Source organism: Impatiens glandulifera, chromosome 6 (assembly GCF_907164915.1).
Source record: "Impatiens glandulifera chromosome 6, dImpGla2.1, whole genome shotgun sequence".
Classification (NCBI taxonomy): domain Eukaryota; kingdom Viridiplantae; phylum Streptophyta; class Magnoliopsida; order Ericales; family Balsaminaceae; genus Impatiens; species Impatiens glandulifera.
The window spans coordinates 34,729,156-34,752,760 of NC_061867.1; the positions used below are offsets into that span (position 1 = coordinate 34,729,156).

The 23,605-nt window shown below is 33.0% G+C and overlaps 3 non-coding genes across 3 annotated transcripts; all 3 read right to left on the reverse strand.

Moving 5' to 3' along the window:
- Positions 1–208: 208 nt before the first annotated feature.
- On the reverse strand, positions 209–297 carry LOC124944215. Its single transcript, XR_007099860.1, has one exon. It is a non-coding gene; the product is annotated as a small nucleolar RNA SNOR75 (small nucleolar RNA).
- A 173-nt stretch (positions 298–470) lies between these two features.
- On the reverse strand, positions 471–559 carry LOC124944209. Its single transcript, XR_007099855.1, has one exon. It is a non-coding gene; the product is annotated as a small nucleolar RNA SNOR75 (small nucleolar RNA).
- Positions 560–757: 198 nt separating this feature from the next.
- On the reverse strand, positions 758–848 carry LOC124944184. The gene has a single exon (XR_007099832.1). It is a non-coding gene; the product is annotated as a small nucleolar RNA snoR8a (small nucleolar RNA).
- Between the last annotated feature and the right edge of the window lie 22,757 nt (positions 849–23,605).

Here is a 23,605-nt window from a genome sequence, read left to right on the forward strand (position 1 = left end):
GAGAACCACATTTGTATTTAATTCTAAGGAGGCCACAAATTGTGCTTTATAACAATCAATTGCCCCTAAACTTGTGTGAAGATGTATGACGATCAAGATCCATGCTCTGAAATGATAAGCATCATTTAAGAACTTTGTTGGCATTGGGAAACAAATAAACATGCTGTAATTAGAAAAAACCAGAATTTAAAGATAAAAAGAATTGGGTCTCTCTCAGACAAATGCCTCGTTATGTCATCAATGATGAATGGAATGGATTATATATCAGACTCGTCATCGTGTTGATCATCACTGAGAAACCAATAATGAAAAGAAACTAACTTAAAACTAAAGTATCATATCCAGGGATTGGTTTGAATTTGAAGCATAACCCAAGCATGTAGAATATCAACTGGGGCTTTAGAATATCAGTTTTAAGAATCTGCAACTGTGTAATTAGAAAACATGAAGTCAAGTAAAAGGATTGTGTTTTCTCTCAGACAAATGCCTCGTTTTGTCATCAAGGATGAATGGAATGGATTATAAATCAGACTCGTCATCGTTTTGATCATCACTGAGAAACCACAATCTCATAAATTAAATAATAATGAAATAAAGCGAAATTAACTAAACAAATTGGGGTTTCAAAATTGGTAAGCATCTAGAGAAGATAAACTGGGGTTTCAAAAACACCACCTTTATTCTTACGATCATACCATGAACACAAAGAATAGAAAGAACCATTGACGTAAATCAAATTTGGGGAATTGATCGAACAGAGCGCTCATATTCTATGGGTGTATAAAGAGTCTGTCATGCAATTATAGCATTCAGAACGAGGAATTATCTTTTATAATCATCACGCACCAACTAATCAGAATTATCAACAAGAACAAACAAAACTAAGACTAAAAGATGAAAAACAAGAAGCTATATTGGATTGAGACTGGTGAAAGGCGGATCAGTTAGGTTCTCTGGAGTAAGTAGGAATATGGGTTTTTGTTATATAGAGAATAAAGATGACATCTCCCTCCTCTTGTACAGACTCAGGAGCTTCGGTCAGCGGCGATATCTTGATATGGTTTTCTAAAACCCTAATTATTTATTTATACAATAATATGGGCCGGACCCTCTCTTCATGGTCTTTGAGCTAGGGTTAGTATAATATGGGTTTACCCAAACCCAACCTTAACCCAAACCCAAAATATTAATTTGGGTTGGTTAATATGGGTTGGGTTGAGTATGGATTGTGTTGAGTATGGGTTGAGTTTAATTTGGATTGGGTTAGGGTTACCCAAATTACCCAAATTATGTAAATTTAGTTTAATTCTCTATTATTAATCCAATATAAACTAATCATCTTTCAACTTTAAGTTGAACACGTTTTTGATATGTTTAACATATTTTTCATACGTTTAACACGTTTTGCACATATCTAACATGTTTTTAATATTTTTAACATGTTTCACTTATAACATGTTTTTTACACGTTTAACACGTTTTTCACACGTTTAACACGTTTTTTCACACGTTTAACACGTTTTTCACACGTTTTCACACATTTTTACATTTTGACACGTTTTCACGTTCTTGACACGTTTTCACGTTTTTGACATGTTTAACACGTTTTTAACATGTTTAACACATTTTCACACTAATAACACGTTTTTCACGTTTTTGTCACATTGAACACATTTTTGACAAGTTTAACACGTTTTTTTTTATTTTTTTGGCACGTTTAACACGTTTTTAACATATGTAACACGTTAACACGTTTTTGATAAGTTTAACACGATTTTCACGTTTTTGGCACGTTTAACACGTTTTAAACATATTTAACACGTTTTAAACATATTTAACACGTTTTTGATAAGTTTAACACGATTTTCACGTTTTTGGCACGTTTAACATGTTTTTGATATGATTAACACGTTTTTCACACGTTTAACACGTTTTTAATATTTTTATCGCATTTTCACACTTAAAACATATTTTTTACACGTTTAACATGTTTTTACGTTTTTGGCACGTTTAACAAGTTTTTGACATGTTTAACACGTTTTCATACTAATAACACGTTTTTGTCACGTTTAACACGTTTTTAACATGTTTAATACGTTTAACGCGTTTTTGACAAATAAAACACGTTCTTTTTATGTTTTTAGCACGTTTAACATGTTTTTAACATAAATAACACGTTAACACGTTTTTCATAAGTTTAACACGGTTTTCACGTTTTTGACACGTTTAACACGTTTTTAACATCTTAACACGTTTTTGATATGTTTAACACGTTTTTCACGTGTTTCACACATTTAATATGTTTTTTTACGTTTTTGGCATGTTAAACACGTTTTTGACATATTTGACACGTTTTTCACACATTAACACGTTTTTCACATTTTGGTACGTTTAATATGTTTTTGACATGTTTAACATGTTTTTCACGTTTTTCACATTCTTAACACGTTTAACATGTTTGTAACATGTTTAACACGTTTTTCACGTTTTTGGCATGTTTAACACGTTTTTGACATTTTAACACGTTTTACACATTTAACATATTTTTATCATGTTTAACATATTTTTTTGCACGTTAACACGTTTTTGTCACGTTTAACACGTTTTTGGCATTTTTGACACGTTTAATATGTTTTTCACACGTTTGACATTAAACGTGTAAAAATGTATTAAACGTGTCAAAAATGTGAAAACATGTTAAACGTGTCAAAAACATGTTAAACGTATCAAAATGTGCCAAAACGAGGAAAACGTGTTAAACAGCCAAAAACGTGGAATATGTGTCAAAACGTGTTAAACGTGCCAAAAACGTGAAAAACGTGAAAAACGTGTGAAAACATGTTAAACATGTTACAAACGTGTTAAACGTGTTAATAATGTGAAAAACGTGAAAAACATGTTAAACATGTCAAAACGTGTTAAACGTGCCAAAAACGTGAAAATGTGTCAAAATGTGTTAAATGTGTCGTAATCGTGAAAAATGTGTCAAATATGTTAAAAACGTGTTAAATATGTCAAAACATAAAAATAGTGTCCAACATGTCAAATGTGTTAAACGTGTTGAATGTGTGAAAAACGTATTAAACGTGTCGAAAACGTATTAAACGTGTCGAAAACGTGAAAAATGTGTCAAAACGTGTTAAACGTCTCAAAACGTGGAAAACGTGTTAAACATGTCAAAAATTGCCAAAAACGTGTTAAACATGTCAAAACGTGCCAAAAACGTGAAAAACGTGTGAAACGTGTCAAAAATGTGAAAATTATGTTAAACGTGTCAAAACGTGTTAAACGTGCCAAAAATTTGTCAAAATGTGTTAAACGTGTCGAAAACGTGTCAAACGTGTCAAAAACGCGTCAAACGTGTCAAAACGTGTTAAAAACGTGTTAAACATGCCAAAAACATAAAAAAAAAACGTGTTCAACGTGTCAAAATGTGTTAAACGTGCCAAAAACGTGTCAAAAACGTGTTAAACGTGTGAAAAACGTATTAAAAATGTCAAAAACGTGAAAAACGTGTTAAACGAATAAAAATGTGTTAAATGAGTCAAATACATGTTAAATAAAAAAATAAAAATAAAATAATTTGGGTTACCCAACCCATACTCAACCCAACCCATACCCAACCCATATTAGTAAATAATATGGGTTGAATTATGGGTTGGGTAAATTTAATTTGGGTTGAATATGAGTTGGGTAATACGGGTTGGGTTTACCCGTTTGCTCACCCCTACTTTGAGCCTTTTAAATTTGAAAAATATCGAGCCTTTTAAATATGTAATCAAATTCAATTATTTTAAATTTTATGTGTAAACAAAATATAAATTAAAATTCTCAAATGGCAAAATTATCAAAATATTGTTAATTATGTCATACATTTTTGTTAAAGTCATAAACTCTTAACTTAATAACTAATCAAATAAATATGTTACCAAACTATTCAAATTATACAAGTAAAAATAATTAAATATATAAGTTTACCTTGTTAGGTTGGCATGTAGGTAGGGCAAATCATTAAACGAAGTATTTCAAAATAATATTATTTCCAATATTGACAAACAAAATTAAATTCAAATTTAATTAAATACGAATTAAATTAAAATTATTCAAATATTCAAAAAAATATATATTCATATCTTTTACTTATTTCACCATAATATATTATTATTTTTTAATTTTACCTAAGATAATTTTTTTTTAATATATTATTCATTTTACTTTTTTCTCAACATTTAAGCATTTTTTTGGTAACTATAAAATTATTTATATTTGTTATAAGTGATTGATTTATAAAATATATATATATTAAATATTAATAAAAAAAATTAAAGTAAAAAATGAACTTATTAAACAATTAAATAATTAAAAGATTAAATTAATTTATTTAAACCATAGTCAATACAATCCAAATATGAATTAATATTATGAATTAAATTAATATAATTTATATTTAATATGAATCCAATAAATGAGATTAAATTTGTTCATCTATAATATAATATAATATATATATATATATATATATATATATATATATATATATATTCAAATTTCAAACTTAAAACAAAGGACAAAGTTTGCACTCCAAGCAATTCAAATTTCAATCTTGTCATGATACAGACTTTCAATAATTGTATATGGCTTTCTGTAATGTCTCCTAAAGGGGAAGGAACAAATGGTTATGCATTTGGATTAATTTTTTTATTTATTTAATAATATTTAATTCGGTTCAAAATCTAAGTGAACTAATGATACTGGTAAAATTTATTTTTAAGTAGAATAAAACCCTCAGAGAAAGATAAAATAATTTCGGTGATTGTGCTTAGCGACGAATGCGATAAATGCTCTCGCAGTGTTTCGGTGATATAGCTGTCAAGAAAAATTAATGTCACCGAAAGCGTTTATCGCCCTCGGAGATATTTAATTTCTATTATCGAGAGCAAAGTCAATGCTCTAGTTGATAATAAGTCTTTCTAAAAAATATATAATATGAAATCTGAATAGTCCAGCAAATATCAAACAAAAATAATACTCCTTTTCTGAAAGGTGAAATCTGAAATCTTCATGTCTTTTTTTTGCAACTTACAGTTTTTCTCCAATTCTCTTGACTTCTTATTCCTGCCATTTGAATCATCACAAACTTTGAAAGTCTCTTTCAATACTCCTATGATGATGGATAAGGAAGATTTATTCGGCTTAAACATCACTTTAAGTTTCACAAGATTCTCTAATTTCCTTCAATCTCATACCTCATATGCCTTCTGCCATCGTTTCTTTTACTTTGGCCAACTACAATCCTCAAATATCCTCATGTATAGAGACATTCTCTTCGTCAATCGGTAATCTCTATCCTAAATCTTTTAGATTTACATGTTCTTATCCAGATTTTAGATCAGTTGCAGGCGACGACGATGATCTGGACAGAGAAAATAAAGAAGACAACGACGATGGTTCTAGTCGATGAACCAGATCCAACAAATACAAACTCTTGCATCAGTTGCAGGCAGCGATGCTGATCAGGACGACGAAGATGAAGAAGGCGACGAAGAAGCTTCTAGTCGATGAACCAGATCCAGCAGATACAAACTCCTAAATCAGTCGTAGGCGGCGACGATGATTAGGACGGCGAAGATGAAGAAGGCGATGTCGACGGTCGATGAACCAGATCCAGTAGATACAAATGAAAACTCTTATTCTTCTTCATCGTCACAAACTTCAGATTTGTGCATATGGTAATACATATTAGAGATCTATATACAAATTATAAAAGAAATACACTGCATTGTGATCTATTTTTAAAAAACATTTTTTTATGGACTAGTTTGAAAATTCTGGTACGCTCTTTAAAAATTTTATTTTGAAAACTTGAGGGAAATTAATTTTAATGTTTGAAAATTTTAAATTTTAAAAATGAGGCTTTGTAGACAACTCCATATCTTACATTCCCGTCGAATTTGGGAGAGATTGAGAGTTTTTTAATGGGAAGTATGTCATAGGCCTAATTTTTTCAATTTTAATTAATCCTCAACTAGAGAGTCGCCTCCTAATTTTAAAAATTAGGAGATTAAGAGATATGAGTTCGGCGTTTAGTTATGTGTGGGAAAGAGTTTTTTAGACGCTATGTTCCACAACTCCCCTAAGGTCTCTACTAATTAGTTTTGGCTTTCTTTAAAATTTCTTAAGCTTTACATTTTAGAATTTTCCATTTTAAACAATTTAAAGAGTTTGCATGAGATAAAAAAGGAATAAACAAAGACGAAAGAAAGCTGAAGCAAATAATCCACACATAAAATTATCTTAAAAATCAAAACTAGGCAAGTTATTAATCAAAAAATAATTGGCCTAAGTCTAGATTAATTTTCAAGAATTTAGTGAATTATTTAAAGGGTTTAAAATTTTATTATTTTGGGGATTTTTATTTTAAAACAATTTTTAAAAAAAGTCCTAAGTTTAAGGAAAATCTTAAATCTAAGCTTGGGCTAAGTTCAATTTTAGTTAGGGTTTAATTTTAATTTTTTTATTTTCTAACCTAGGATCAAACAAGCCACAAACCTCAAATTAAAAATTCAAAAAACAAGCAAAAGAAAAAAATAAACATAAAGCTATACATAAATATAAAATAAAAGCCAAAAAGCTGAAGGAAGGCAGCAAGCGTCGGATGGAAAGCGTCATTATCCTCGTTCAGCAGCAGCTGCAGAGCAAGCGTCGCCTGCGAAGCGTCAGTAGGTTGGTTCAGCAGCAGTTGCAGCAGAGGGAGCGTCGTCTAGAAAGCACCAGTATCCTGGTTCAGCAACAATTGCAGCAGGGCAAGCGTCGTCTGGAAAACGCCGGATTTTTACCTAATCCTAGCTAACAAACTATTTGGTGATCCAAATGGATCCAAAATTGCATAAAAAATTTCCAAAAAGTCTTACATTCTAATTATAATATCATGCAAATGATGAATTAAACCAAAACAATTTTTTTTATATCTTCTCTTTTCCTTTCTTTTAAACCTAATTAGATTATTAATCATATACACATATAAATCCTAGATCTAATTTTATAAAAAAAAAATCAAAACAATTTAAATGGCCAATTCAAGGGCCGATTTTGTTTTTTTTAAAAGGGTAAAAGAAAAGAAAAGTTTCTGTTATTTACTTACTGTTTTTTCTTGTTTTATTTATTTTTTGTTTTGCTTAAAAAAATATTAATATATACACTATGTACAAGTAGGAATAAAAAATAGACTAAACCAAAACAGAATTTATTGTAAACTTATGCAAATATTTGATTTATGCTATAGACGAAATAAACAATAAAAAAATAAATAAAAGTTGTGCAAAGAAGCTTACAATGGGGTTGCTTTCTTTGCAAAGAGGAATGGAAATTCTAAATAAGAGGCTTATGACCCAACAAAACTAGTTGGAGCTCTTGCTTAGATTCTTGAAAGAAAGAGGGCAGATTTTTTTAGAGAAAGAAAATAAAATGTGCAGCCTAAGAGAGAAGGTAGAAGGGTCGAGTTTGCTAGAGTGTTAAGGAGTATTTATAGGCAAAGCTATGAAATCCAAGGGCCCAAAGGCCCATTTAACACATTTGACGTAAAAAAAACTATTTCAAACATTTACAAATATTTAAAATAATGCAGCAATCTCCACTTTACATGTCACTAAATGTCAAGTTTTCATCCAATGGGATTTAAGCTTTGTTTAATAATGATGTAATACTTGGTCATTTTAATTTTTAAATAAAATAATGACCAAGCCTTAACGCTTCTCTTCAACACAGGCGGCTGATTTATTCTTCCTTTGGCAACTTCTTCCTTTATTTTAACAACCTCTTTTTTCTTTCTTTGACTTAGGGTGCTTCTCACGATTGTGTAGACATTGTTATCTTTTTTTTGCACGTTATCACCCTTACACACACCCCTTCATCCTACAAAAAAAAGATTTTGTTAAAAACACAAATAAATAATTTTATTTTTAATTATTCCTATTTCTAAGGAACAATTCTAATTAAATAAATAAAATTCTAACTTATTCAAGAAATCAATCGCAAAATCTAATCTAACTAATTTAACAAACCACTCTAATAAACTAATCTAACAACTAATCTAATTAAAAGAAAACAAAATATACCTAATGAAATTTTATAAAAACTTTATTATATATTTTGTAAAATAATGTTTTTTATAAATACCCAAGGTAATTAATTAAATAAAACCTTGAATATTCTAAGTATAATAACTTCTCTAAGTGTTGTAACATAGACAAATTACTACCTTAACTATATTAAAATCCAAAATCAACTATTTTAAGAAACTCAAGTGTTCTAAAAAATAATTAGTTCTTTTTTTATAAATAAATCGTGCAAAGAGCCCGTGAATGAATTCGAGAAATCTATATAGGCTCGGATTTATTAAAAACATAAACTATAAAATTGGGGGGGGGGTGAAAAATGAGTGTCTACAGAACGCCCCTCTTGGACAAAATTTGTAGAAAACACTCGATTTTAGGAAAATGCGTGTCCAAGCTTGAAAATAGGCACTGCGTTTTGAAAACACCCAACTTATAGTTTATTTTGGATTCTTTAAATGAAAGGAGAACAAACCTGACGAGTCTCTCGGGAGACCCGTGTAATTTACTCTTCATTCTTCAAAAGTCGGTTTACCATCCACTCGTTGATGATTCACCTTTGTTTAGAATATGCATCGCTCCTAGTTTATCGATCGTGTAGATTGAGCCTGGTGGTTTCAACCATATTTCTACACACCTCGCCTAGCCTTTAATTGTACATGAGTACACATCTTGACTTAGTTTGCTGATTGTGTTTTTATTACTCTTCTCATTGAGCAATTTAATAATCATTTTAATCACAACTCTGTTTAGTGATTATTATAGATTTGAGTATTGTTTGTTAGTTTAGCAAAATACCATATAATCACAACTCTACTTAGTGATTATTATAGATTTAAGTATCGTTGATCAGTTTAGCGAAATACTATTTAATCACAACTCTGCTTAGCGATTATTATAGATTTAAGTATCGCTGGTCAGTTTAGCGAAATACTATTTAATCATAATTCTGATTAGTGATTATATAGATTTAAGTGTCGCTGATCAGTTTAGCGAAATACTATTTAATCACAATTCTGCTTAGTGATTATATAAATCTAAATATCGTTGGTCAGTTTAGCGAAATATTATTTAATCACAATCTTACTTAGTGATTATATAAATCTAAGTATCGATGGTCAGTTTAACGAAATACTATTTAATCACAATTCTGCTTAGTGATTATATAAATCTAAGTATCGCTGGTCAGTTTAGCGAAATACTATTTAATCTCAATTCTGCTTAGTGATTATATAGATTTAAGTTTCGTTGGTCAGTTTAGCAAAATAATATTTAATCACAATTCTGCTTAGTGATTATATATATTTAAGTGTCGCTGGTCAGTTTAGCAAAATACTATTTAATCACAATTCTGCTTAGTGATTATATAGATTTAAGTGTCACTGGTCAGTTTAGCGAAATATTATTTAATCAAAATTCTGCTTAATGATTATATAGATTTAACTGTCACTGGTCAGTTTAGCGAATACTATTTAATCACAATTCTGTTTAGTGATTATATAGATTTGAGTATCGCTGGTCAGTTTAGCGAAATACTATTTAATCACCATTCTACTTAGTGATTATATAGATTTGAGTATTGTTAGTCAGTTTAGAGAAATACTATTTAATCACCATTCTGCTTAGTGATTATATAGATTTGAGTATCGCTGGTCAGTTTAACGAATACTATTTAATTACAATTCTGCTTAGTGATTATATAGATTTGAATCGCTGGTCAGTTTAGAGAAATACTATTTAATCACCATTCTTCTTAGTGATTATTATAGATTTAAGTATCGCTGGTCAGTTTAGAGAAATACTTTTTAACCACAATTCTGCTTAGTGATTATATAGATTTGAGTATCGTTGGTCAGTTTAGCGAATACTATTTTATCACAATTCTGCTTAGTGATTTAAGTTTGAATGCTTTCAAGAATCGGTTCCGTACTTTCTTCCTTAGAGTGTGTCGAGAGGAAACCACATGTAACTAATATTCTTCGAGGTTCATGATGTCACTTTTAGGGACTTGTCTTTCGCCGAGACATTTTGCCCTGAGTTATTTGAGGGATTTGTTTGCTCGAATGCTTAATCTTTCAACCATGCATTATGAGGTTGAATCTCGCTTCTCAAATTCGGAGGTCAGTGTGCTTAAGATTCTAAGGCCTTGGGCTCTTTCTATACTCAGGGTATATTTAATAAAATCGGTACATTTTTTTCTTGCATTCGCAATTTAGACAAGAGTCTAGATGAACAACAAATGGTGATTTCAATATCTCAACCTCTATGAGTATTGTTCTATTTTCTTCGGCCTCTTTTCTTTGTGACCGTGGTGTATCTAATAGATTCAAACACTTTGTTCTTTCTTAGAAATTAGATAGAATCTATATGAACAACAATATTGTATTTCATATCTCAACCAACACAGTCTTTGTTTGATTAATTTTACTTTACTGGAGGTCTTAGATCTTTTGCACTTGACCTCCAATTGAAACGAGATATCGCCCTTGTTGATGACATGGTTTCGAGTTTGGGCATTCATCTTTTTACGAGCTCCCTCTTAAACATCAATAGTTTAAGCTTTCGTCTAGGCTCGAGGTAGATTTGTTTGTGAAGGGCTTTACTCAGATCCCACCAGTTACATTAGTTCTTCAAGAGACATCCATTGGGGAGAAACGTATTTTCCCGCATCCCTACTTATTTCTTGCACTCGCTCATCAGTTCGCTTGGCACTAGAAAAATTCAAGGGTCTATCTTGTTTTTATCTTCCACAAATGCCCCTAGTTTCGACACAAGGGGTTTGATTGTTTTGGATAGAATTGTAATCACAATTTCTCGTTGGCTTGAACTATGTGGGGATGTATTTTGTCCTAGCTCAAGATTTGGCTTGCTGGGGATTTAGGACCGTACTTGTGAAAAGTTGCCTACGTATCTCATAAAAGGAGAAATCAGGTCCGAACGTAGTTCTGAAATTGTATCACGGATAGATCGTGATTCCACATTTCGTTGAGGTTGATTTTTTAGGTTTTTGCTGGAGTTGCAATTGACTTAAATTGTGAAAATTTATTAAGTGTCTGTTGGAGTGGTAATTGACTTAAGCTGGGGAGGTTGTTTAAGTATCTACTGGAGTTGCAATTGATTTAAGATGAAAATCTTTTAAGATCCTAAGCTTCTAGAGAATAAAGTGCTTTAGCCATGTGTTAGGCGTTATATTTACTCATTTAAGCTAACTCTATGAGGATCTTTCAATCATTTCATTTTCATAAAATGCCCCTAGTGTCGATACAGGGTTTTGATTTTTGAAAATGTTTAGGACTAGGCTCATACAAGCTGCATACGTATCCCATAGCTAGGGGAATTCAGGTACAACGTAGTTCCATGCACGTTATTTGTGAAAAATGTTTGTTTTAATTTTTGTGAAAACGTTGAGATCCTAAGTCGAAGAGAAAAATACTTTAGCATTGGGCGTTGTATTTTCTCAAGTGGGACTTTGTGAGGATCTTGTGCTCATTTTTATTTTAATAAAAATGCACCTAGTGTTGACTAGGAGTTTTTGGTTTAAGAGTCAACTCAGAGTGTGATTAACTCCCTTTTTGATGTATATATGCAATGGATGTATGCAATGTGATGTGAAATGAAATGTCTATCAACTTCTTTCGATAATTGATAGTGGTGACCACACCCTAGATGGGCTGCCTACGTACTCTTGAGAGAGATCAGGTCTGACGTAGTTCACAACTTGTGAAGTTATGAACTTTGATTGTATGAGATTCAACACGCATGCTTTAGACGAAGTATCTTTTGAGCATGTCGACATTGAAGGGTGCTGAGAGTTCTTCTCCGTCCAAGGTGGTCAATCTCATGGCGCCGCCTGAAAAGACCTTCTTGACGAGGTAGGGTCGTTCCCATGCTGTTTGGAATTTCCCTCTAGGGTCTAGTATCCATAAGTTCTTCTTTAGGACTAAATCACCTTTTTGAATGTTCCTAGGTTTCACTTTCTTGTTGAAAGCTCTGGTCATTCTTCTCTTGTATGCTTGCGTGTGACATAACGCGTCAAACCTCTTGTCTTCCATAAGAGCTAGTTGGTTGTACCGTGACTTACACCAATCTTCTTCCACTACTTGCGTCTCGAGTAAAAATCTTAGAGTGGGGACTTCAATTTTAATAGGTTGCACTACATCCATTCCGTAGACCAATGCAAATGGCGTTTCTCCCGTTGACGTTCGAATGGTTGTTCTATATCCCCATAAGGCATATGGAAGCTTCTCGTGCCAATCCTTGTACGTCTGAGTCATCTTCTTGATGATAGTGATGATGTTCTTGTTGGCTGCCTCTACCGCGCCGTTCGTTTGAGGACGATAAGGTGAGGATTTGTGGTGTTCAATCTTGTATTCATCTAGTACTTTGAGTACTTCTCCTCGGAAATGTCCACCATTGTGTGAGATCAAGGCTTGAGGAACTCCATAACGTGCAATGATGTTGTTGCGTATGAACTTGGCAACATGTGATGACTTGAGCACCTTGTATGATTGAGCTTCGACCCACTTTGTGAAATAATCGATAGCTACAAGGATGAATTCGTGTCCGTTTGAAGCGTGATGATAGATTTTTCCGATGATATCTATTCCCTATGTCGAGAATGGCCATGGTGAGGTCATATTGTAAAGTAGAGATACTGGGGTGTGCTTCTAGTTTACGTAAACTTGACATTGATGACACTTCTTAACATATTCTACACATTCTTGTTCTATGTTCTGTCAGTAATAGCCAAAGCGAAGGATCTTCTTAGCGAGTGCTGATCCGTTCATGTGTAGGCCACATGTTCCTGCATATACTTCTTCCATGATATGTGCTTCTTGAGGTTGGTCGATGCATAGCATGTTCTGACCGTCAAAGGAGTGCCGATATAGCTTTCCTGCGAGTAGCACGTAGTTGGTTGCGTATTGGCGTAGAGATCTCCTCTCTTTCTTCTGGAAATGTGAAGGATACTCTCCATGCTCGACGTACTTCTGTAGAGGTTCGAACCAAGGTTTGGGCGCCACTTCGGTGTTAGCAATCGTCATCTTCTCGAAGTCTCGTTTCTTTTTTTAACGAATCTTCAAAGACTTGATTTTGATTCCTTCTGGGATTTGCGTCATGACTACTAACGTGGCCAAAGCATCTGTAAATCGATTCTGACTTCTCGGAGCATGTGTGAATGTCACATGTTAAAACTTTGTCATTATAGTAGATAAGTGTTGATGGTAAGGTTTGAGATTCTCTCCCTTGACTTGCCATTCACTATTAGCTTGTAAAATGACTAAGTTCGAGTCTCCTACTACTTCTAGACATCTTTCTCCTTTTTCATGAGCAACCTTCAAGTTAGAGATGCTTCATTGTTCGTCACTTTATATTTGAGCTTGACTGAGATTGGGTTGTATGTTCCCATAGGATCGATGAGTAGTATTCCGATGTCATAGCCTTGTTTTCCTGAAGCTCCATCGAATAATAGCTTCTAGGTTTTAGGGTTAATAGTCATCACTTCATCGTCTAGGAATGCTAACTCCTCGTCGTCATCAACTTCGATTGGTTGGTCTGCGAGAAAATCTGCTACAACGCTCCCCTTGATAGATTTCTGAACTGTGTACACGATGTCGTACTCTGATATCATCATCATCCACTTAGCTAATCTCGGAGACAAAAGTGTTTTCTGGAATAAATGACGAATGGGATCGAGTCTTTATACTAACTTGACTATGTGGGCTTGTATGTAATGTATTAACTTCTTAGTGACCCAAGTTAAGGCCCAACACACCTTTTCTATTGGCGAGTAATTAAGTTTGTAGCCTGTCATGCGCTTGCTTATGTAGTAGACTACGACTTCCATCTTTTCCTCATTTTCTTGGGCCAGTAGACTACCCATTGCGTTTTTCGTGACTGTTAAGTATAGGATTAGCGGTACACTTGGTCTTGGTGGCATCAGAATAGGAGGATTCTTGAGGTATCCCTTTATCTTCTCGAATGCGTTCTGGAAAGCGTCATCCCAGACGAATCTTTCATTTTTCCTTAAAAGCTTAAACAAAGGATTGCATGTCATAGTCAACTTGTTTATGAATCGACTTATATACTGGATCTTGCCTAGAAAGCCTCGCACTTCTTTCTCTCTTCGTGGAGATGGCATTGCCGTGATAACTTCTATCTTGCCCGGATCAATCTCAATTCCTCTTTGTGTGATCAGGAAGCCTAGCATTTTTCCTGCTGTCACTTCGAATGTGCACTTCTTTGGGTTGAGCCTAAGTTGGAACTTCCTGATGCATTGTAAGAATTTGTCAAGATTTTGGATGTGCCCTTCTCGATCTTTCGATTTGACAATCATATCGTCGAAGGAAGGCAGCAAGCGTCGGATGGAAAGCGTCATTATCCTGGTTCAGCAGCAGCTGCAGCAGAGCAAGCGTCGCCTGCGAAGCGTCAGTAGGTTGGTTCAGCAGCAGTTGCAGCAGAGGGAGCGTCGTCTGGAAAGCGCCAGAATCCTGGTTCAGCAGCAATTGCAGTAGGGCAAGCGTCGTCTGGAAAAGGCCGGATATTCACCTAATCCTAACTAACAAACTATTTGGTGATCCAAATGGATCCCAAATTGCATAAATTTTTTCCAGAGTCTTACATCCTAATTCTAATATCATGCAAATGATGAATTAAACCAAAACAATTTTTTTTATATCTTCTCTTTTCCTTTCTTTTAAACCTAATTAGATTATTAATCATATACAAGTAAATCCTAGATCTAATTTTATACAAAAAAAAATAAATCTAAACAATTTAAATGGTCAATTTTGTTTTTTTAAGGGTAAAAAAAAACAAAAGTTTATATTTTTTACTTACTATTTTTTCTTGTTTTATTTATTTTTTGTTTTGCTTAAAAAAATATTAATATATATACTATGTACAAGTAGGAATAAAAAATAGACTAAATCAAAACAGAATTTATTGTAAACTTATGCAAATATTTGATTTATGCTATAGACGAAATAAATAATAAAATAAATAAATAAAAGTTGTGCAAAGAAACTTACAATGGGGCTGCTTTCTTTGCAAAGAGGAATGAAAATTCTAAACAAGAGGCTTATGACCCAATAAAACTAGTTGGAGCTCTTGCTTAGATTCTTGAAAGAAAGAGGGCATATTTTTTTAGAGAAAAAAAAATAAAATGTGCAGCCTAAGAGAGAAGGTAGAAGGTTGTGATGAAGGTCGAAGGTCGAGTTTGCTAGGGTGTTAAGAGTGTATTTATAGGAAAAGCTATGAAACCCTAGGGCCCAAAGGCCCATTTAACACATTTCATCTGATCGTTGTAAAGAAAAACCATTTCAAACATTTACAAATGTTTAAAATAATGGAGCAATCTCCACGTGACATTTCACTAAATGTCAAGTTTTCATCCAATGGAATTTAAGCTTTATTTAATAATGATGTAATACTTGGTCATTTTAATTTTTAATTAAAATAATGACCAAGCCTTCACGCTTCTCTTCAACACAAGCTGCTGAATTATTCTTCCTTTGGCAATTTCTTCCTTTATTTTAGCAACCTCTTTTTTCTTTCTTTGACCTAGGGTGCTTCTCACGATTGTGTAGACACCGTTATCTTTTTTTATTTTTGCACGTTATCCCCTTTATACACACCCCTTCATCCTACAAAAAAAGATTTTGTTAAAAACACAAATAAATAATTTTATTTTTAATTATTCATATTTCTAAGGAACAGTTTTAATTAAATAAATAAAATTCTAACTTATTCAAGAAATCAATCGCAAAATCTAATCTAACTAATTTAACAAACTACTCTAACAAACTAATCTAACAACTAATCTAATTAAAAGAAAACAAAATATACCTAATGAAATTTTATAAAAACGTTAATATATATTTTGTAAAATAATTTTTTTTTATAAATACCCAATGTAATTAATTAAATAAAACCTTGAATATTCTAAGTATAATAACTTCTCTAAGTGTTGTAACATAGACAAATTACTACCTTAACTTTATTAAGAATCCAAAATCAACTATTGTAAAAAACTCAAGTGTTCTGAAAAATAATTAGTTCTTTTTTTTTAAATATATCGTGCAATGATCCCATGAATGAATTCGAGAAATCTGTATAGGCTTGAATTTATTAAAAACATAAACTATAAAATGGGGGGGGTAAAAAATGAGTGTCTACATGCATAAATTAAGAAGAGAAAAGATTTGAGAGAGGAAGAAAGTGAGAGAAGAGAGAATGAGGAGGAACTAGGAAGAAAGAGATCAAGTTTGGTAGCTATGATTATGACAAAATTTACGTTTTTACCGAGCTAGCATCTGCTCTCGGTTATAATCATAATTTTTATTGAGAGAACCCCTTTGCTCTCTGTCATATTAATATCGCCGAAGGATTCTTTTGCTCTCGTCGATCATTCTCAGTAATTGTATATTTTTTACTAGTGTGAAGAGTGAGATGTTTACTTTTAACTATTTTTGATTATTTATAATTGGTATAAGAGAAAGACTTATGAGAAAGAGAAGCTAACTCAAAAAAAATGGGAGGCAACAAAGTTGCGGGTAAGATTCTAGTCTTCCACGATAATTATTATGACCATTGGAGCGAGATATTGAAGAACATATTACGGTCGAAGAATTTTTGGTACTTGGTCGAGAAGAGACTCGATTAACATGTTGAATGAAGGGTTGTAGATAGACAACAATAAGAAGATTACAAGGTAACAAATCTTCTTTTCTTATACTTTAATAAAGCAATGTTTGAACAAATATTAGACAAGAGAACATCTAAGATCACAAGAGAGTTTTATTATCTTTGAATTTTGAGGAGTTTAACTAATAAGTTCATTTACATTGTGGTTGTATATGAAGAAGCTAAAGACATTAGAGAGATTGCAGTGGATGAAGTTCAAGGCTCCCTACAAGTACATGAGTAAAAACATCAAAGCATACTTAAGAAAGAAGAGCGAGTGTTGAGAACTGATGTAAATTATGGAAGAAGAAAGCGAGGAAGAGGTTGAGGGAGACAATATCACTAGTGGGAAAATTACTATTAAAGACGGCGAAACCGTCGTTAAACGCCTTAATGCTGACGTTAATGATTATTAACGTCGGCGATCAAAGTTGCGTTCGTCGACGCTAAAAAACTCAACATTAAATATTATTAACCACGACTTTAAGGGAGAAAGCCGTGGTTAATAATATAGTACTATTAACCATGTCGTTCTCTCAAAGTCGTGGTTAATAATATAGTATTATTAACCACGACTTTGGGAGAACGTCGTGGTTAATAATACTATATTATTAACCACGGTTTTAAAGAACGTCGTAGTTAATAATATAGTATTATTAACTACGGCTTTGGGAGAATGTCATGGTTAATAATACTATAATATTAATCACAGTTTTGAGAGAACGTTGTGGTTAATAATACTATATTATTAACCACGACTTTGGGAGAACGTCGTGGTTAATAGTACTATATTATTAACCACGGCTTTGAGAGAGACGTGGTTAATAATACTATATTATTAACCATGACTTTGGGAGAACGCCGTGTTAATGATTTAAAAAAAATTTAAAAGCAGTGGTTATTTTTTTATTTCACGAAACCTGTTTCAAATTTTTTTATTAGAAAAAAGACAATACGAAAAAAATGACAATTCATAAATAAAATTAAATCCAAATTCGAAAAATTCTAAAATAGTAATACAAAAATCTTAAATCATATCGTAATGTGAATCATTGATTGGGGGAGGAGGGGGATTCCTAGACATGAACGCTTATAAAGCCTTTTGTTGTGCGTGCACCTACGCCTGGATATCGTTAATCCTTTTCTCTTGTGTCTAATTTTGTGCTTCCATCACATGTTGTAGAGTTGCCTTCATTTATTTGAATTCGGCCATCTAGACCGTTTCAAGAGTCATTGTTTCTTCAACCATTTTTTGATGGATAAAACATCCGGTTATCGGGTCTTGTTTCCTCGAGGTTGTATTGACTTTTGCAGTCGTGAACTGTAAAAAAGAGAAAGATGTGAGTGTTTGCAACTGTAACGTAAGTACAATGCAATGCATGTGCACGTAAAATGACCCTAGAGAATGAACATCTCCTTATGATTCATAGGTTAAGAACATATGAGTTATTATACAAAACACCTATAGAGTTTGTTACATGCATATTTCTGACTTCAATTTTTGTCCATTTTTTGAAGTCAATAGTGGCCTTCTTTAGGATGGTCTCGGATTTCATTTTGGTGTATGCATATTCCTCTTGTAGGAGCTTTCTCAATGACATTGATTCTACAAAGGGCTGGAGATGTAGAATATTTTTATTGTCAATCATTAAGATGGGCCGAAATTCCTCTATGGTTGGGCACATCTGTCGATCTACCATAAAGTACACTTGGCCAGCAAGGCCCCACCTTCTTTGCATTTGTATAATGAAGGTCTGGTTTATTTTGAAGTTGATAAACCTCATTATGTGAGTCATTCCATAGACTCCAGGGTTCCACTCGTTTTCGTGGAAGTTGTCGATCCAAAGGATCAAGATTACATCACTTAGCATGGACATCTTATGAGATTAGAAGTTCAAAACATTTTACAAAAATGTGTTTTTTTACAAGGAAAAATTCTTTGAGATATTCATTTGTACTATAGATGCATACACATAATACATATATAGTAGTCATATAGGGGTTGTAGTGACAAAGTTTAGTTGTTTGGGCACATCAATTAATTTGTTTAGAGAAAGTATTCAAGTTTTTTGTGCTAAGAGGAATCATAAGAGAGTGTCATTCATCTATAGTGGACGGGGTATACCACCGCCATAAATTAGGAAATATCAACTCAATCGAGAATTTCTCCCACCTCCATAATGCCTACGTCATATTGGATGGCTTATCGCCAAGGGGGGGGATCGATCTCATGCATTCTAGTTTTTTCTATCGCAACATCAATCAATTTGTAACAAATTGTCATTCCTTATCGACAATCTTTGTAAATTATTTGTAGAAGTACCGATTCTGAATGTGTACTTCTACAAGCAATGTTACAGTTATGTACCTTTTATAGGCCCAAGCATTTATTATGATAAAGCCTGTATATCCCATAAGTGTTGTATCTTTTGGGACGTGTCTATTAAGTTGAAAATGTAATACAAACGTTTTTACGAAAGTCAAGTTCATATTTTCAAGTTAAATAGTTTATTCCCCAGTAGAGTCGCCAGAAAGATGTAACCCCCGGGATAAAAAAATCTATGTGGAATGGAATAAAACTTCAACGTATAAACACTTTTGGGAGATTGAAAAAAAGCAAGATGCTTTGTGGATAAGATGGGCACATTCGAGGTTAATGAAGAATAAGTCAAGTGTATAGACATGCAAGATCAAGATGGAGATGGCATGGTCACGTAAGATGATTCTTAAGCTCAAAAGGTGTTCTAGGTTGTTATTCAATATTCAGTTAGGAGATGGTCGTGGAACCCTATTCTGACATGATCCTTGGTTGAAAATCAGCCTATTGTTCTCAAAGCGGAGTTTGGAAGAGTTCAAATAAGGAGATATTGCCAATATGTCATTATTAGAGATTTAAGGGACATGGAATGGAACACCCGTCTGAGGAGTATTCTAGAAGGTATAAGAATTATTAACTTCATTTAAACATTGTATACTAACGATACTACTAATTCCTGTGTTTGGATAATTGAGAATCACTAGTAAAAAATACACAATTATCAAGAATTATCGACGAGAGCAAAAAAACGCTTTCGGTGATATTAATATCACCGAGGGTAAAGAGGTGCTCTCGGTAATAATTATGATTATAACCGAGAGCAAAGGGTTGCTCTCGGTAAAAGAGTTATATTTTACCCTAATAAATAGGGTCGCCCAACTTCCAACTCATTATTCTCTTATTCTCTCTATTCTCTTCCTCTCTCTTATCCGGGCCCAACTCCTTTATTCTCTTATTCCTCTCTTATTGTCTTCTTCCTCTCTTTATTCTCTTCTTCCTCTCTCTCTCCACACAATATATTATAGATCTACAGCTTTGTTCCTTCATTCCACAATATCGAAAAATGCATCTTCATTCCACAATATCCTCCCACTTGCTTCATCTTCATCGTCGACAACTTTAGAATATTCTCCATTAATGTCGGTAAGACATTCTCCATTAATGCCGTAAATCTTCGATCTCTCTTCCTTCAGGTAAATCTAGTAACTTCATAACCTTCTTTCGCTTTGATCTCACTAGATCTGAAAAAGAAGAATTTATTTGACGTCATTATAGATCTAAAGAAGTAGAACTTATTGTGAAGCTTCGATCTCGCCATAGACGAGTAAACGAACTGCAGATCTGAAGCTTGGTATACCGGAAAATTCTCATTCTATTTATTATTTTGTACCGGAAAATTTCAACCGTTCTTCTTCATCCTCTTCTAATTTGTTGCTGTAATAAATATATAAACTTTTCAAACCGTTCTTCTTCATCCTCTTCTTATTTTGTACCAGAAACATTTGTTTGAGTTTCGATCTCTAATTTGTTGGAAGTATTTGTTTGAAGTATTTTTGTTTGAGGTGATTGAGTCTGACGATTGGATACAGATTTCAGATTATAATTTTTTTAGAAAAGTTGATTATCATGGAGAGCATTAATGCTCTCGGTAAAAGAATTTCATTATCTTCGAGAGCTACAAATGCTCTTACAGATACTCTTTTTTCTTTCACCGACAACCGTATTATCGAGACGTTATGAGAGAATTTTTCTCCTTCGGTGAATAATATCACAGAGGACATTTTCTCTTTCTCTGAGGGTTTTTGCTCTCCTTAAAAATGAATTTTTTATTAGTGAATGGTGGAAAGTTCAATTCATACCTAACTTAGAGTCTATTCGTGAGAGGGGGAACAATGTGGACTGGTTTCATGTCGTATGGTCCTCCGAAATTATTCTAAGGCACCAATTCATCTTGTGGTTGTTGTTAGGGAAAGACTCTAAACTAGGGATTGTATCAAGAGGTTCATGGATATTCTGGATTCCATATGGCCATTATTTGGTAGCGAGGAGGAGACGTGTATCATCTTTTTGGTTGTTGTCCATTTACTTTGGAAATATGGTGGAAATTTTCTAAGTTCATGGCTTGTGTTAGTTTTCCAAGGGAGTGGAGTGACATAAAGGAAGTGCTTATTTCAAAGACAAAAGGTGAAAGGTTCCATTCTAATGTGTTCAAGTGTGGCTCTGGTTCCATTGTTTATCATGTTTGGCAAGAACATAATGCTATGGTGTTTTCAAGAGTCCGTTGTAGCATTTATGAGGTGTGGAGAAGCATTACATTCGATTGTAATTCACTCATGCGAACGTGGAGGCGTATTCCCACAAGTTAGCAGAATTGGAACCTATGCCAAGGTTGGAAGATCCCATATGATGAAGTCACTCAATTGGATAATTTATTGCGAGATAAAAGTTATAAGATTGTGTGTTTGGTTTGTAATAATGTAATGAGCTTGTAGTTTGAATGTGTGTGTTTTCATTCCTTTTTCATTCCGTTTTTATTTTCTCTATCAAGTCTAGGGTTTGTCTAACTTGATACAAACAATTCATGTCGGTTTTTTTCCCTTATTGGGTTTTTAATGAAATGACAATACGTTGTTTTCCAAAAAATAAAGTTATAATCCTTGGAAAACCCTTGTCCTGGAAAAAGATCTCGGTTCAAGAAATTTTAACATCCGGTATGTGCAGAGTACCAAGGATCTCCCTTCGAGCGTTTGTGTGTCAGAAATCTTTTAAATAAAATATTATTTTAAAAGATTTACAAAATGAGCCCTAACGGTTTAAATTAACTATAAGAAATAATTAACTTTTGGATCAAATTTTAAATAATCCTTTAGATTTGAAGTAATCAAATAAAAATTTGATTAAAAAAAACCTTATTTAAATTAATTAAAAATAAATAACTCAAAAGATTTTTTATTTGATAAAGAGTCGCCAATTTATTTTTAGTTTAAAATCAATAAAAATTATACGTATGCAAACATATTTTTAATGAGAGTTTCCAAACTCAAATTTGGAGTTGTTGTTCTTGAACAATAACTCAAGAACCTAGAAACCAATTTTGAAATTTTCCAAACTCAAATTTGGGTTTTTTATTTATTTAGATTGATTGAGTTTTGCTTCAACAAAAAGCTTGTAAATGATCTTGGGATCGTTTTTCCATCAAGAAATCCAACAACTAGACAGTTAGACACCCCATTTTTACACTCTAGGTATCCAATAAATAACCCGGTCTAATATAACGCTCAGGCTTGTGTGTTGGGCCGGGAGAACAAAAAGCATAAAAATGTCTTTTGAAAACCGACTCAAAAAATTCTGAAAATAATTATATATATGTCGAATTGCAAGAATACTCGAGTCATGAGTTCCCACATACCTTCAAAATGACCGGCATAATAAATCGTGAACTTTGAGTATAATATTGTTGTTGGAGAAAATGTATCAAATGGTCATTTCGGAGCCCATTTATGGGTCAAAACACTATTTTTTATAATGACTCGGTTTCCGGAACTCGCGACATGTTCATATCCTTCGTATTGAAAAATTATAAATTTTGAGTATAATATTGATGTTTGCAACTCTATGCAAAATATATTCAAAATGGAAAAAGATCGAAAAAACGAGTCAAATCGACGACTCAACTCGCAAATCAGCGAATTATCCCGGGTCAAAGAAGAGTCAACTGTGGGTCAACAAGCAAAAGGGTTTGACCGCACATTAGAAATTTCAAATTTTGGTGGAAGGTGATGGATTATTTGAAAATGAGTTATTTAAAAGGGGGAATTATGAACCCTTTGGGGTATCATTAAGCCTTGAATAGGATTTTAAACTTCAAACATTCACCCTAGCTTCAATATTTGGTGGAATCCGATTATATTGATTTTTTTAGAAAGGGGAATAAGTCATCTACAAAAGTTATTTTAGCTTGATTTTACAATGGGGTCCCTTAACTATGAGAAGTATCGACATAAAGCTAATGTATTTAGGTGAAGATCAATCTGGACACCCCTTCACTCAAAAATTCATAACTTGAGTTGTGTTTAATGAATTCGAGTGATTCAAGTTTGGCTAGAAATAAAACCCTTATATACTTCAAATGGAACCAGTCTCAAGCCGTGGTTCGACGTTTACGGCACCTTCCAAGTCGATGCAAGTGAACCTATTCGATGCAAGTGAACCTATTCTCCAGATTTGTGTTCTAGGAGCTAACTGAAGGCAATCTTCACTTTAAAAATATATATCTTTCAATTTACTCGACCATTTTGGGTTAATAAGATATCATTAGAAATATCTTTGAGTCACATTTCGAATGGTATCAAGTATGTCTCGTGGTTCGTCGTGTAGCTCACACTAGGTCACCCATAACAAGATCGGTGCATGTGGAGACTAGTCACGTTACAGTCATTTTCCTTAGCGATAAAGACTCTATTTGTCAAAACTCAAACATATGATTTATAGGAAA